The sequence below is a fragment of the Ovis canadensis genome, chromosome 2, assembly GCF_042477335.2.
Source record: "Ovis canadensis isolate MfBH-ARS-UI-01 breed Bighorn chromosome 2, ARS-UI_OviCan_v2, whole genome shotgun sequence".
NCBI classification, from domain to species: domain Eukaryota; kingdom Metazoa; phylum Chordata; class Mammalia; order Artiodactyla; family Bovidae; genus Ovis; species Ovis canadensis.
This window is the reverse complement of record NC_091246.1, coordinates 22,625,820-22,641,419: the sequence shown is the minus strand read 5'-3', so window position 1 is coordinate 22,641,419 and position 15,600 is coordinate 22,625,820. Positions and strand designations below refer to the sequence as shown.

The following is a 15,600-nucleotide window of genomic DNA, read 5'->3' as shown; positions in this document are numbered from 1 at the left end:
TAGCATGCTTTCCACTAGCAGGATTAGTAAGTCACGGTTATATTAATTACTTCATTTTTCAAGGTACCAACCAAAGGTGTGCAGCTATTTACTTTTCATTCAAGAAATATTCTTGGCATGATTGGTGTGGGTTATTTATGAGTTTGTAATTATTCACACAATGCTGAATCAGAATCACATTAACTAGTTTTGAAATTTTAAACAGTAAAATATATTTTCTACAGATCCATAAATTTATATTTAATGGTTAATTTAATAAGTCATATTTGCTTAAATATGATTTAATAAGTCATATTTTTATTTAAGATATTTCAGTGTTAAATTTCACTTGTTTGCCATTCTAGAGTGCTGAGTGTTGATTTATGCTTCAGTACACTGATTTCTTCAGGCAATTTTGATAATGAAGATATGTGTCTTCTATATTTTATATATAGGTCTTTATCCTTGGGAGTGTAAGAATATCTTTGTGTTGTTTTTTAAAAAGTGGGCATAAACATTTTGACAGCAACGATTTTGTTTTTTTTTTAACACTATAGTTGTAGTGTTGAAGGATTCTGTCTGTCCTGACCCACTCATTCCAATCTGGATCCTCTTCCTACCAGTCCCCTGAAATGGCTGTCATAAAGGTCAACAGTGATCACCGTGTTACAAAATCCAGCTGAAATGAAGACTCCAGGACATCTCGAGAGGAAGTTGCAACTGATCACCATGTCACGATTGCTAGGGAAAAACCGTAAAATGTAGAAAATATAGAAACTAAAACTATGACCAAAATCTAACAAAAATCAGTCTGTACTCCCATTTATAGAGACCAGAAAAAGTGGAAGGATACTGCAAATATAAGGTTTGCAAATATAAGATGGAGTTGTATCCAGATTTTATTTAACTCATTAGTTAATGAAAGAACTGTTAAGATATTACAGTTGGGGTATGGATATCTTTTCAAATTAGAATTGTCTCCAGACATACACCTAGGAGTTCTCCTTGGTATTTACTCAAATGAAAAGTTATGTTGAGGACTTTCCTGGTGGTACAGGACTTTCCTGGTGGATAAGAATCTGCCTGCCAATGCAGGGGACACTGGTTCGATCCCTTGTCTGGAAGATTTCACACAGAGGGTTTTAAGGTAGTAAAACTGTTCTGTACAACAGTGGTGAATAGATGTTATCATGCGTTTGTCAAACCCATAGAATGTATAATACTATTACATGAAAACGAGTGTACTCTTTGGACTCTGGGTGATAATGATACATCAGTGTAGGTTCATCAATTGTAATAGAAGTAGTAATACCGTCTTGGTGGGGGTGTTGATAGTGTAGGAGTCTACATGCATGGGGATAAGGAGTTTATGATAAGTAATTTCTCCTTAATTTTGTTTGTAATTTTTTATATACACCAAAACAAAACAGAATACCAACATATTACCCAAACAACTACTAATCAAGCCAAACCCTAGTGTATGTGTGTGTTTGTTTGCCTGTGTTTTTGTGACTAGGAAAAGAACATGAAAGAATATTCCCTTGATGATTATTTCATTATGGATCAGTGGATGGGGTGAAATACTAGGTATAGATGTTTGTTTTCCTTGTATACCTTTGTTTTGCTTTACTTATTAAATAAGCATCCATTATTTTTGTCATGAGAAAATCGTCAAGTAAAGAAAAAGATGAAAACAAGTACAGTTCTCCCCTGTGGCTTACTTTGGCTAGCTTTTTGTGTTATGGAATTTAATCTGTTTTTAAAACTTTACTAAATTTTTGTTGATCTCTATAAATGTGATTGCAGACTCTTTTTTGCTAGATTTTTGTCATAGTTTTAGTTTCTATATTTTACAGTTTTGCCCTAGCAATCATGACAAAGTGGTCCATTTCAACTTCTTCTAAAGATGTCCTGGAGTCTTCCTTTTAGCTGGATTTGGTGACATAGTGATTATCATTGACCTTCATGACAGACATTTCAGGGGACTGGTAGGAGGAGAATCCAGATTGGAATGAGTGGGTCATGATGGACAGAAATAGTTAATGTTTGCACCTCTTGGGAGAGCTCTTTTTGAAGGGGAGAATAGAGAATAGGATCGATGGAGCTGAAGTGGAGATAGAGGATGACTTTTTTTTGATGGTAGAACAAGCCTTCTGTTCAGTCGCTCAATCATGTCTGATTCTTTGCAACCCCACGGACTGCAGCACACCAGGCTTCCCTGTCCATCACCAACTCCCAGAGCTTGCTGAAATTCATGTCCATCAAGTTAGTGTTGCCATCCAACCTTCTCATCCTCTGGCGTCCCCTTCACCTCCTGCCTTCAGTCTTTCCCAGCATCAGGGACTTTTCCAATGAGTCAGTTCTTCACATCAGATGGCCTAAGCTTAGACTTGTTCACCCCTGAAGGAGTGAGCAGGGGAGGGAGAGATGGGACATGAGGTTGGGGTGAGGGTGGGCAGTGAATTACCACCTAGGAGGCCCTAAGATGATGAGGTGGGGAAGTGGGATCCAGAAACAGGTGGGAGCTATCATGTTTAGATGGGAGAGAATCCTAATCACATAGGAGGGAAAAAAAGTTGAGGGAGTTCCCATGTCATAGTCTTTTCTCTGTGTGGTTGAAGGCTAGACGATCTGCAGGGAGTGAGGAGGTTAAGAGGAGACTGCAGGTATGAAGAGGGTGGGAACCTGTTTCAGCAGGGACAGCTCACTGTGGGGGAGCAAGCTCCAGAGAATCCTTGTGGGGTTCTCAGCTTTGTTCAGAAGCTCAGGTCCAGGCCGAGGGAAGGTGGATGGTCGAATATGTCCAGAACTAGAATTTAGTCAGAGAAATGGGAGGAATTGGAGGAAGTATGGAAACAGTAGTTCTTAGAATGTGATTGCATGGCGTGAGCAGGAAGCTGGGAGTGGGCTGAGGAACTGGGAAGAGGGGGAGAGGCCCAAAGCCTGGAGGATCTGATGAGGTCAGAAGACTAGGGCCTTATGGTTGAAATTAATGACCATTGTTTCAAGAGATGACAAGGCCCACTATGTGACCATATGGGAAATCAAGGAAGGAAAGGATTTAAAGAACGTAGCTCATAGGGCTATTCTGTTTTGACAGTACTGCATATATTTTCCATAATTTATTCTATTTGTTGGTATATCCTCCTAAAAAATCCTGTGTGATTCCCCATATGTTACTGCTGCTGCTGCTAAGTCACTTCAGTCGTGTCCGACTCTTCGCGACCCCATGGACTGCAGCCTACCAGGCTCCTCCGCCCATGAGATTTTCTAGGCAAGAGTACTGGAGCGGGGTGCCATTGCCTTCTCCTCCCCATATTTTAAGCAAGTAATATTTAATAGTTGCATAGTTTAGAAATATCCTCAGAGGAAATAACACTGAAGAAGAAATGAAATTGTTATCTTTATTTAGTGGTGATGCTCAGTTCCCTATTGGGTTATGAACAGAGGGAAAGTGCTACGAAAGTGAAACTGACTAGGGTGGCATTTGAACTTGAGGAAGCCTTATTGGCTATGAAAAAGGAGGATAACTGTCCCTGGTCAGTGTCATTGGCTGTCACACTAGGAGCTTTGCAGCTCCCTGAATAATCAATGGTTCCCTAATTGTCTATTTCCCACAGCAGCTCTGCCCTCCTAACATGTTATTTACCTGGCTTGGTGCTGGTTCAGAGTAAAATGGAGATGTAACAAACATTTTGGATGTCTTTCATTTGCCTGTTTGTGGTCCTTCCCTCTTGTTGAGGCTTCCCTGGAGGCTCAGATGGTAAGGAATCTGCCTGCAATATGGGAGACGTGGGTTCAATCCCTGGGCTGGGAAGATCTTCTGGAGAAGGGAATGGCTACGCACTCCAATATTCTCTCTTGTTACCTGCTTGGGAGATGATCTTTGATCAGCTTCCGTAACTGCCCTGCATCAGAGGTAGGCGGGAAGTCTGGGCATCCTTAGAGCATCCTGTGTGTGTACTATATAGTTGGTTACCCACTATTGTTCTGGACCAGTGTCTCCTGAGAAGTGAGGGTGCATAATGCCCCCTCCTTACTGTAAACGCTCTCAATTTCCTGAATCCCAGTTAAGACAAGACTTCATATTTAATGAAAATGTGCTGGAGACTTTGAAATAGAGAAAACACAAGAAATTTCCGTGTCACTCCTCAGCCCACTATAATTTGGCTTATGGCTCTTTCATCTCAATTTTTAAGAACATGCCAAAGTTAAGGAAAATCATAATGAATCCCTACATCCCATCACCCAGCCTCAGTAATGATTTATCTTCTGTTAGTCACATTTCATTGATTTTATCCCTTTTCTGGAGTAATTATTTATTTATGGCTGCGCTGGGTCTTCATTGCTGCACTCAGGCTTTCTCTAGTGGCAGAGGGCAGGGACTACTCTTTGTTGTGGTGCATGGGCTTCTCATTGTGGTGGCTTCTCTTGTGGTGGAGCATGGGATCCAGGCCCACGGGCTTCAGTAGTTGCAGCTCAGTGGTTGCTGGGCGTGTGGGATCTTCCTGGACCAGGGATTGAATCTGTGTCCGCTGCATTGGCAGGCGGATTTTTAACCATTGGACCACCAGGAAAGTCCTTCTGTAGTATTTTAAAGCAAATCCTAGACATGATGACATTTTACCCATAATTGTTTCAGTAGACATCTGCAATTGATAAGGACTTTTAGGTTGTGAAGAGTCGGATGCAACTCCTTGTACCAGGCAAGGGTACCGGAGTGGATTGTCGTTGCCTTCTCCGATGCACCTGCACACACATGTATATATAGATAGTGTGGTATGTAAATATACATTTACATATAATATATTTATGTGGTATATATTTACATGTATATATATATCCAGTGTTCTTGCCTGTAAAATCCCATGGACGGAGGAGCCTGGTGGGCTGCAGTCCATGGGGTCTCTAAGAGTCAGACACGACTGAATGACTTCACATTCACTTTTCACTTTCATGCATTGGAGAAGGAAATGGCAACCCACTCCGGTGTTCTTGCCTGGAGGATCCCAGGGACGGGGGAGCCTAGTGGGCTCCCGTCTATGGGGTCACACCGAGCCGGACACGACTGACATGACTTAGCAGCAGCATGGCATATCATAACCTAACAAATGTTCCCATATCATCTAATAACAGTCCTCATTCAAATTTCCTTTCTTGTCTTTATAATGTCTATTTATATCTTTGGTCAGATGAGGACCAGACAAACTCACATGGGTAGGAGACTCCGTCTCTTTTTCTTCCTCCTTCTGTTCCAGCTTCTCCTCCTCCTCCTTCCCCTCTTCTTCCTCACTTTCTATTTTGAAATACAGCTTTTACCATTTCATTAAAAGTCTGCATACAAGAAGAAGGGAGGGGAGCAGCCACAGTCAGAAGATGGACCTCTTAAGTCATGAATTTTCCGAGTTACCTGTAACTTGTGATCTCTGCTACCTCCATCCTTTACGGACATCGTTTTGGGATCCACTGAGGAGGGAAGTCTTTGTACTCGTAAGAATACTTACAGTATACAGGCAACTTAAGCAGACTGTGAAAATGGAGGAATAATGACAAATAGAATGAAGTATACATTTGAATGGTATCTAAATATACCTTCTGAAGAATAAGGGAAGTCATAGTAAAAAGGATTAAGTATGCATCAAAGGCTATTCAGACATATATTGAAAAGCAAAGAAGTCACACTATTTCCATGGTTTATAATTTTCAGAATAAGAGATTTAAAACTCTTTTGATTAAGGCCATGCTGATTGTCTCATCATTTTTTTTCCCTGTGTGTAATGCCCAGTCTGCACACTGATAGTTAGAAATTTGTTAGGCTATTATTATGCTGGAAGAGACAGTTCAGGGAAGTTATGATGATCTAACTGTTCTCCCACATTAAGCTTGACCACCCTCATTGGCCATCTCTGCACTGCAGCCAAAGTGATCTTTATAAGGTAAATAATCACCTCTCATTAGTGGTTTCCCATTGCACTCAGAATGAACCAACATTTTTTAGCTTGGCTTCTAAGGTCTTGGATGGTTCACCGCCCTGTCTCTCTAGCTTTATTTGGGCCATTTTTTCTTTTCTTTCTTTTGCTTCAGGCACAATGTTCTCAGTTTCTACAGAATGTCATGATCCTTCCTGTTAGCAACCTTTGCCCAGGCATGTTTTCTAACTGGAATATTGTCTCCATCACCTTTCATCTAAGTTGGGTGTCATTTCTGTAAGAGATCCGTTGTCTTATTGATCCAAGTTTGTGGCCATTAATTCATGAATGTGAGTATTGGTTACATCTGTATTCCCCAGTCAGGTTGTGTGTTATACAACAGATGTGAATGGTGGCCCTTCTCTCTAGAATACAAACTTCCAGAAAGTCAACACGAAGTCTTTATTTGTATACCACCTTATACACAGCACATAGAAGAACTCTGTATATACTCACTGAGTGAATAAATGGCTGATTGAATAAATATTCATTCATGGATTGAATACATAAATAAAAGTCACCAGGGATGATTCTTATTCAGGCTTGTTTCTCTAGCTTAAAAAAATTAAAGTACCTCAAGTTTTTTTGACTCATTTACGTATATCATTTATTATTGTATCTCCTATAAGATTTCTTCGAACACTGCATAATTGTTCCTAAGGGAAAAAGTACAGGGTTGGGTTCCTGAAAGCCTTTGGTCACAGCACTTTTGTCAACTGGTCTATATACAACCTTGTTTTATGTGTGTTTCTATTTAAAGATACTTTATTTACTATCACTGTTGGTTTATTATTAATACTGAATTCATAGCTAGCAGCATTATGACTCATGCCTGAATGAAGCTTTGTAACACACGTATTTTTCCCCTCAGGTACATCGGAGCCTTTTTGCACCTAAAACAGTAAACAGCACTTCAGCACTGCACTTGGGGCTTGTGTAAACCCAGCAGCTAAAAGCATACAACTGTGAGAAACGTGGCACTAAATAAACCATGAAAAGGACACTTGTTTACAGTAGGAGAGCTGAAACAAGAAGGTAGAGTGTTGCCTTGTTCCACTTCAGCTCAAAAAGAGGGCATTGGGCAACACAAAATTTTCCCTGCTTTTCAAATGTCAATGAATGAGACCGCAAGTGTGCTACAAGGATTGATTTTGGGGTTACAGATAAATTTTGGCTAATAGACAAAATTGCAATTATGAAATCCTAGAATAATGTAGATCAGATATATATATAATAACAAAAGATATACTGTGTAAATGCATTTTACATATATTTATATTTCATATGTAAATTAATATATAAAACATGTCATAACACAATTGTTACTATCTTACACATAGTATCACACAACTTGGCAGTGTATTTTACGCATATCAGTAATCATAATTACAAATATATTCCTAATTGTGTTTCCCTATGTTAAATGTCTCTTGGCTTGTAGAGATTCCATGAGAAGTCAGTTTGGGAAGTGCTGATATGAAGAAATCCTCTATGTCTGTGACATTTGAGAAAACCATGCCTTTCATTCTTATAGTTCTGCTTTGACAGGAATAGGGTCCTCTGTGCCAAAATAGAGGCTAGTCAGCCTCCCTTTTACAGCTGCCCACTTTGCCCGTCTTTTGTTACTTTGCTTTTCCAAGCTCTCATCGCCCATTATACTGTATCTCATTGGATGAGGTATCATTTGATCTTTTTTGACAAACATTGATAAGCATGATTAAGCAACATTAGAGATGTCTATGTTTCTCATATATTGCATCGATTTTACACACAGCTTTCACCCGAAAAGGTACAGTCTAAAACTTTAGGAAACACCTTGGTTCAGGCAGTGCCTCAGTGTCCGTTCAGGAAATATTGTATTCCTATAGGCCTTGTTCTGGGCTTCTTCATGCCCAATTTCTCCAGGCATCTAACAGGAGCTTAATTGGACAAGAAGCCATGGCCTGCCTCTCAATTAGAATAATTTCAAAGTCTCTCATCAGATGGCTCTTTTGGAAATGTCAACAATTTCTAAACTGTCAGTGCTTCAATATAAACAATGCTACATACTCTCTTAATCATGGAAGTAATTTCTGGTTTCAGTAAAACAGACCCCAGGGGACTTTGCCATGGTGACATATTTTTTGCTTGAGATTGTAAAGACCCCACTCACTGCAGCTGGTGTCTGTCCACAGCCTGGCATTGGATTGTCTAATTTCCTGAGACCTAAGCATTACAGATTTCATCTGGTATGTTAAAACATTATTGGATAATGGGGCAATGTCATTCAGCTATGCACAACTTCTGCCAATGAATATGTATAATTTTTGCTTGGTGCTCTGGACCACCAGGCCTTTGTGACTTGCTGGTTTTCCTCCCTTTCCTCTGCTCTGGTGAAAGATAGGAAAAGGCAGTTTATGAAGGGACAATTACAGGTGCCAATAGATCTAATAAGTGTGTGATATGCATATTTAATAGTAAATAAAATGCAAAATAAATATAATACTGATCTGCCACTTTGTCCTGCCAAACTGGCAAAACTATAAAAGGATAATATCCAGTTGGATGAGGGTGTAGGGAAATGAGCATTTTTATACTGTTTTTTGGAAATGTAAGCTGATTCAGGTTTTCTGGACAATGGGCCCTATGCATCATGAATCTTTTTGTCCATCAATTTCATTTTCAGGATTTTATCCTGAAGAAATTAGGAATATGTATAAAGAGAGATAAATAAGGATTTTCTTATAGAATTTATAAGAGGGGAAAATAGGCTGCTATGCAGTCATCAAACATACTCATTGATATAACTATCAACATTTCCAAGTACAGTATTGTACTAAGTCAATGAAGTATCCCACTGCTGGGGTCGCTTTTTTTTTTTTTTATTATGGCATAAAAAGGTTATAATTATTTATTAAAGGTCACATGGGTAAGAATTAATAAAGCTTAAATGAAACCCCAATCTTAATAAATTGCTATAATTAATGTCTTCTATAATAGAACAAGTGACATAAGGGAATGGCATGAGGAATTGCTTGTATAATATATTGCTATATGAAAAAAAATCAGGCTCTATTCAGTTTCTCTAATGGATATATGACAATGCAGATTTTCTGATGCTTTCCCTGTTATGTTTTTTCTAGGATTTATTTATCATTTCAAATTTATTGGTATAAAGTTGATAATATCCACTTACGTTTTAACGTCTGTAGATGCTATAGTTAATGTCCTTTCTAACTCCTGTTTTATGTCATTTTTCTTAGTCTTAATGGAGGGGGTTTTGCCTTACAGTAGTCAAAGTACACCACTTATTTATTGGTTAGTGTTTGCATAGCATATATAGTTTTTTCTGTCCTTTTACTTTCAACCTCATTTTCTTTGGGATTAAGTTGCTTTTTAAAATTCATGTTCAATGTATTATTGATATATTTGGGTTTAACCTTACAATCTTAATGCTTATTTGTCCTACTAGTTGATATTCTTTTTTCCTCCTTTCTTGACTTCTTTTTTGTATTTAATTATGTAAACTTTGTTATTCAGTATACATCATTTCTCACATGCTTCTTTTATTAAAAAATAGATTTATATGTTTCAACCTTTAAAATACTACATAATATTCCAAAGTATACATGTGTCAGTTTAGCAATTACGTTTTTAATTTTTTTGTTTATGTGTTATTTTAGATTCCATATGACATTAATTATTTTGTAGTTGATTTTGCTTAGAATAACTGACATACTTACCCTTTTCATTGTTCTACATTCTATTCTGTATCTTGGTGCCTCTTTCTGGGATTTTTTTTTTTCCTTCGCTTGAATTGTCTCTCCATGAGGGTATTTGTGCTGATCAAAATCTTCTCAGTTTTTGTGTTAAGTGTATTTTGCCATAAACTTTGAAGGATATTTTTGATGGACATAGAATTGTGTGTTGGGAGGTATTTTCTTTTAGTATTTAAAGGTATCATTCCATTCTCTCCTTGCTTTTTTTTCCCCCCTGTTGAGAAATCAGCCAATGGTTTGTGTTATCCTTTCAAAGGTAAGATATCTCTTTAAGGTCTTCTTTTTGTCTTTGTTTTTCAGCAGCTTGGTCTTTGTTGTTTAGCAGTTTGATCATAATGCGTTTGGGGTGGTTTTATTTATAATTATTTTTCTTGGAGTTTGTAGTATTTCTTGGTGTTTTGGCCATTTGGGGGAAAATTTTTGGCAGTACTATTTTGTCAAATATTGTTTTTGCTTATTCTCCTCTCTTATTGTTGGAACTTTCACCATGTCCCTTGTGTCTTTTATGTTCATTTCTGTATTTTTTTCCTTTTGATTCTCCACGCTCCAGCTTATGTTTTCTTCTGATGTTTTGCCCTGCTAATTGTCTCTTGTTTTATGTTTTATGTAATCTCCTGTGAAGTTCATCTCTTGTCAATTTACATTGTTTTGTTTTTCAGTCCTAGACTTTCATTTTATTTTCTCATTTCCACTTCTTTGCTGAAAATTTCCATGGGACATTAAAATTAGTATATATAATAAATACTAGTAGTGGCATTTATTTGTAATTTTTAAAAAATATTATTTTAGCAATAATAAAATATATATAAACCAAAATATCACATATAATTCCCTATATGCAGAGTACATCATGAGAAACACTGGACTGGAAGAAACACAAGCTGGAATCAAGATTGCCGGAAGAAATATCAATAATCTCAGATATGCAGATGACACCACCCTTATGGCAGAAAGTGAAGAGGAACTAAAAAGCCTCTTGATGAAAGTGAAAGAGGAGAGCGAAAAAGTTGGCTTAAAGCTCAACATTCAGAAAACGAAGATCATGACATCCAGTCCCATCACTTTATGGGAAATAGATGGGGAAACAGTGTCAGACTTTATTTTGGGGGGCTCCAAAATCACTGCAGATGGTGATTGCAGCCATGAAGTTAAAAGACGCTTACTCCTTGGAAGAAAAGTTATGACCAACCTAGATAGTATATTCAAAAGTAGAGACCTTACTTTGCCGACTAAGGTCCGTCTAGTCAAGGCTATGGTTTTTCCTGTGGTCATGTATGGATGTGAGAGTTGGACTGTGAAGAAGGCTGAGCGCCGAAGAATTGATGCTTTTGAACTGTGGTGTTGGAGGAGACTCTTGAGAGTCCCTTGGACTGCAAGGAGATCCAACCAGTCCATTCTGAAGGAGATCAGCCCTGGGATTTCTTTGGAAGGACTGATGTTAAGCTGAAACTCCAGTACTTTGGCCACCTCATGCGAAGAGTTGACTCATTGGAAAAGACTCTGATGCTGGGAGGGACTGGGGGCAGGAGGAGAAGGGGACAACAGAGGATGAGATGGCTGGATGGCATCACGGACTCAATGAACATGAGTCTGAGTGAACTCCGGGAGATGGTGATGGACAGGGAGGCCTGGCGTGCTGCAATTCATGGGGTTGCAAAGAGTCAGACACGACTGAGCTACTGAACTGAAATGAACTGAACTGAACTGAACTGAAACTTTTCTTTTTTATTTTTCACTCTGTGTCTTTATTTTATATGCAGATAAAGTGTGCATGTTAAGTAATTGTCCATAGCATTGAATTTTAATGAAATACTTTATTAAAAATAACCTTTGTATAATTTTTCTAATACCACATTTCTAATTCTGCTCTAACATATTATCATTCTTTGCCTGGAATTATAAAGATTTGCAATTTATAGATTTATTGTTCTGTCCACTAGGTATATAGTTAAAATGTCAAATAAAATCGTAAAGATTAACATCACCAAAAGATGTATAATGTTATCTTTCTACAGGTATTTTTCTTTTCAAATCAGAGGAAGCACAGGAGAATTTTGCTTCAGTATATTCATTTGTCTTTGCCTGCCTTTAAAATCTTTCTTTCAACTTGGATAGATTAGTTTCTACTCTTCTTTATTTAAAATCCATTTATTAGGCTCCAGATGTATTTCCCTTCCTAGAACGATACCTGTGTGTCATTAATGGTGATGGCATTGATCTTTAATAGACTGTGATGATTGGGAATCTTTTGATGATATCTCTATTATCACATATAATTTTTTGAAAGCCAAATTATTAGTTGATTCACATTAATATTGGTACATTTATAGGTATCTTAAATGAAATTCATGACAGTGTAAGAGGAAGCTAAATTTTTAATTAAAGATTTCTCTTAAAAATGGAAGAATTCCAAGATTTTTGGTAGTTAATGTTAAGTAGGTAAAAATAGGAAATGAAAGTAGGCTTCTTCTCTGAAATAAAATGTTTTAAATATTAGCAAACTGAAAGGCAGTCTTCTCCGGAAATAATTCTTGGTTCATTAAAGCACCAGTCATATTGTAAAAAAACATGGCATTATCTAGGCCAGATACCCATTCTCTTGAAAACATGGTGACTATAAGTTATGTAATGAATCTTATTTTTAGGGAAGCCTGCAGTGAAGAACTCATACAGAATGCCAGGTTTGGAAACTTACTTAGAGGTCATAGAACCTTAGTCTCTCATTTTGTAGATGAGACTCAAGTGGTTGTTTCAGACATCAAGTTGGTGCATAGTATCATGAAAACTCCTAGAAGAAGTAGTTTGTCTGGAGCATATGTTCTAATGATGTTAGTTTCTTTTGCTTTTTTCCTAGAACACAGAAATCTAGTTCCCATTCTTGGGATTATTATGATTTGTTTGTTGCATTGATTCATCTAACTTGTGGTAAGAAACAACCCCTCAGTCTCAGTGCAAATAACAAGATTTTTTTGCTTTGTCTCATTGCATGTCCTCTGTGGATGGGCTGTGGGTTTCCCCCTTCTTGCTGTAGGATGCTGCAGCTGTGGCAGAGGCTCTGTTCCAGATGGCTCTTTTCCATGAGTCTTTATTTTGGAATCCAGGCTAGTGGAGCATCCTATCTAGGATAGGGTGTTCTTCAGTTAGAGATGGAAAAGAAAGAACAGCCTTCTTCAAGAAGCTCTTGCTTGGAGGAAGCACACTGCATTTCTACTGATATTCATTGGCCGGTCAAGTCCATGGCCAAGGACTTGCTACCTATCTGATGATAGGTAGCATCAAGATATGCTTCTCTTGAAGGTGTCGTGGCAAACAACAAAGATGTGTGATTGCCTTGCAGGGTTGGGAGCAAATAGTTGTAAACTAGTGTGAGCCACCATACAAATGACCCAAATTTAATGTGGTACCTTTATGGGTCTATTATTCTTTCTCAATTCCACCTTGGCAGAAATACAAGATATTATAAGCTCTTGCTACACTTTTTACGGCTGAGCTGTGTTCTAATTTTTTTTTTTCACATTAAGGCTCACAATGCAGATTGTTATTTGGTTACTCAGGAAGAATGTTTTTCAAAACTGCAACAGGATTTGAGGATCAACTGATTTTCCTTTGAATCAAATTGTTCTTGCTAGAGGATGCTTATTTTATTAAAAAAAACTACTGGATGGAAAGGGGACATTGTGTGCAGAGATTGTTGTCTTTTATCGTTTAAAAGAAGACTTGCAAGGCCTTCAACTGAATCCTTAGAGAAAGTTTAAACTTTAGGTAGTGAAGTATTGCTGGTGGTACTCATATAAAGGTAAAAAGCCATGGGAAGAAAGGGTATGCTTCCACGAAGTCTTTTACAACTGTTTTAAAGCTCAGTTTAACAATCAATAGGTCGATGTCTCTATTTCTTCTTTGCAAATGAGCTCATCTGTATCATTTTTCTAGATTCCACATTTAAGTGATATATATTTGTTTTTCTCTTTCTGACTTACCTCACTCTGTATGATAGTCCCTAGGTCCAACCATGTTTCTGGAAATGGCATAATTTTGTTCCTGTTTATGGCTGAGTAATAGTCCATCATATATATGGAACACATCTTCTTTATCCACAGACAGAGAACAAATGTGTGGATATATTTGTTCCACATTTGTCCATACGAATGTGTGGAGGGAAGCGGGGAATGAGATGAATTGGAAGATTGGGATTACATGTATACACTACTATGTATGAAATAGATATCCTGTGAGAACCCGTGGTATTGCACAGGAAACTCTACTCAGTGCTCTGTGAGACCGAAATGGGGAGGAAACCCAAAAAAGAAGGGCCGTATGTATACATACAGCTATTTTACTTTACCGTTCAGCGAAACTAATGCAACATTGAAAAGCAACTATACTCTAATAAAAATCAATCTAAAAAGTCACTGGAGTCTTAACCATCCCTTAAGAACCTTCTTCAATAAGAGGAAGGATCTGTGTAAAGGAATGGGGAAGAGAAGGGAATGAGCTAATCAGAGTTTATTATATTTCTCTCACAGTTCAATAATGTATTTGAACTTCACAATAATCCTTTAATGGATGAACAGGTGAAAACAGGAGTGACAGAGAGAGAAGGGGAAAAGGTCACCTCCCTCCTCCCAGAGAACTGGATGATTTCTTCAGAGTCTCACCGTCACAATCTGTCCATCTGTCAGATGTCTGTCTATTGAGTGGTGAGAACATATCTTGTAAGTTCTTTCCTGAGAGAGGAAAGAATAGAACTTCAGAAGACATAAAAGGGACTAAAAAGAGAAGCCTTGCCAAGGGTACCCTAGCCCCCTAGTTCCCTTCCAGAAAGGCAATCTGTGTTGTCTGGTCTACTGTATTTTAGACATTTACAAGTAAATACATTTAACTAGACATTTCTCCCTTTTGTGTATCAAACATGCCTGTTCTGCTTCTAGCTTTCACTTAATATATTTTGAGGATCATTTCATATAAATATACAATGAGTTTCCTCCCCATACCTTCACATCCTCTTTTTTTTAAAGGCAGCTAGGGTCTTAACTTTGCAAAGATATACCATAAGCTAATGTGTTTCTTCTTTCTGGAAATACACGTTGTCTTTGTAGTTCCACCCAGAGGACACTTACTAGGGGACCTCAGGAGGCGTTTGTAACTTGTAACTTGTCTCTTTGTAACTTGTCTGTTTCTGTGGCTAACTCCTGCTTTTTTTCCCAGAGTGATGAAGAGAAGGCCCTCAAAATCACGTCTGGGGCTTCCTTTGTGAGATCACACCCGAAGGAAGGGGAAGGACCTAGGAAAAAGCATCCTGTACAGCAACACCCGGGAGTTTCCCTGAGGAACCTCCAGGTGATAGCAGCTCTAAAATGGGAAGGAGAGCAGGCGGAGCCCTGATGTGGAGGTGAAATGGGCTTGTGGAGGTAGAGAGGGGAGAGTGACAATGGGATGAGCAGCTGAGGCCAGAGGTCCTTGTGGTTCCCCGGTACGCTCCCCTTGACTGCATGCATTATCGTTATGACTTGTCCTTTGGAAGAGTCATACTGGTGGAAAGAGAATGTACTGTGAATTTGAATGTAAATGGGGAATGTGCATCTGTTCAGAGTGCTATTAAGAGGAGAATCACATGAAATTACAGAGTATGAAATGGTAAGTCATTTCAGGGAATTACCTGTTAAATGTCAGCCATGACCTAATAATAGGTTTTTCTTCATGTGTAAAGGCATAATTTCTGCTATCAGTAGGGCTATTTTCTCTGTCTTGCTTTGTCCCCCTTGCCACCAGCTGGGGCGAGGGGCAAGGTGAAAGTCATGACACCCAGCATCCCTAAACGGCCTTCTTGAGGACTGACCCCAGGCCATGGCTTCATTTGTGCCTTGTCTGTTGTTCTCCTGAAATTAATCAGCCTC

General features: G+C 38.3%; 1 long non-coding RNA gene across 1 annotated transcript; it reads left to right on the top strand.

Annotated features, from left to right (window-relative positions):
* The first annotated feature begins 388 nt into the window (after positions 1–388).
* On the top strand, positions 389–11,690 carry LOC138931481 (uncharacterized). Its single transcript, XR_011446572.1, has 3 exons — positions 389–6,983; positions 8,031–8,176; positions 10,549–11,690. It is a non-coding gene; the product is annotated as an uncharacterized lncRNA (long non-coding RNA).
* Positions 11,691–15,600: the final 3,910 nt, after the last annotated feature.